The 1,320-nt window shown below is 50.8% G+C and overlaps 1 protein-coding gene and 1 long non-coding RNA gene across 3 annotated transcripts in view; one reads left to right on the top strand and one right to left on the bottom strand.

Annotated features, from left to right (window-relative positions):
• The window catches only part of TNPO3 (transportin 3), a 72,546-nt gene that overhangs the window by 15,938 nt on the left and 55,288 nt on the right, over positions 1-1,320 (bottom strand). The window lies entirely within an intron of this gene.
• Positions 1-1,320, top strand: part of LOC109315871 — a 19,581-nt gene that overhangs the window by 13,365 nt on the left and 4,896 nt on the right. The window lies entirely within an intron of this gene.

The raw sequence follows: 1,320 nt of genomic DNA, 5'->3' as shown, positions 1-1,320 counted from the left end.
TCCCCACACTGCCGGCCCATGTTCATCTTGGAGTCAGTGATGACCCCCAGATCCCTTTCCGCCTCTGCACTGAGGAGAAGGGAGTTCCCCAGCCTGTAGGTATGGTGCTGGTTGTTCCTCCCCAGGTGCAGCACCTTGCACTTGTCAGTGCTGAATCCCATCCTGTTCTCGTCCGCCCACCCCTGTAACCTGTCTAGGTCTCATTGCAGCCTATTCCTCCCCTCTAGCGTGCCCACATCCCCCCACATCTTAGTGTTATCAGCAAATTTGAACAGGTGCTTTTTACCCCCTCGTCCAAATCGCTGATGAAGATGTTGAACAATGCGGGCCCAAGGACCGAGCCCCGGGGGACCCCACTGCCCACATCCCTCCAGGTCGAAAATGACCCGTCCACCACCACTCTCTGGGTGCGGCCCTCCGGCCAGTTGGTGACCCATTTGACTGTGTGGGTGTCAATACCACAGTCTCCCAGTTTTTTAATGAGAACGGGGTGAGAGACAGTGTCAAAGGCCTTCTGAAAGTCCAGAAAGACTATATTCACTACTACCCCTGCATCTAAGGATTTGCTGACCTGGTCATAGAAGGCCACGAGGTTGGTCTAACAGGACCTGCCTCTAATGAACCCATGTTGGTTGCCCCTACGCAAAATCTCTCCTGCTGGCCCCTCATGAACATGTGCCAGAATAATGCTCTCAAAATTGTTCTTGTACTCTCCACTGTTTTTGGAGGAATGAGGGATTCCTTACTGCCCTGCTTCTGAGTGCTAATGCCTGGAGCAGTGGGATACAAGGGTTGTTTGTTCAACTTGATTTTTAACCTAACTTTATGGGGCAGCCTAACCTGCATTCCCAAAGCCAGCACAGCTTCCTCTTATCTTGCATCTCTCTCCAGTATCAAGGTATTAATCAGAGAACCAAGGAGTTTTAAATCTCACCTAAGAGACCTCAGTTCGGCCTCACTAATTCCCAGGTATTTTGAGCTTTGCATGCAGATTTAGGGCTCCCAGCCGTACCAGTCTCCTAGAGCTATGACCATCTTATTAAGGAATGTGTACAAAAAAAGGGTCCGTTCTGCCCTTAACCTTGAGCGCTCATATAGGGACAGCTGGACCAGGAGCTGTTTCTGTAGCAGGTTTTCAGACTGGAAACCCTTTCTACAACTTAAGGAGACGATCCTCCAAGCCCTAAGGAAGGTAATCCCAACGAGGATCAAAGGGAGCAGGAGAGCACACAAGCCTCCGTGGCTCACCAAAAGCATCCGGGAATGTCTCCTTGCTAAAAAGGAGGCTTACACCCAATGGAAAGAAGGGGTCATCACCAG

Source organism: Crocodylus porosus, unplaced genomic scaffold, assembly GCF_001723895.1.
Source record: "Crocodylus porosus isolate Cpor-Errol unplaced genomic scaffold, CroPor_comp1, whole genome shotgun sequence".
In the NCBI taxonomy this organism is placed as follows: domain Eukaryota; kingdom Metazoa; phylum Chordata; order Crocodylia; family Crocodylidae; genus Crocodylus; species Crocodylus porosus.
This window is presented reverse-complemented; position numbering and strand designations above follow the sequence as displayed.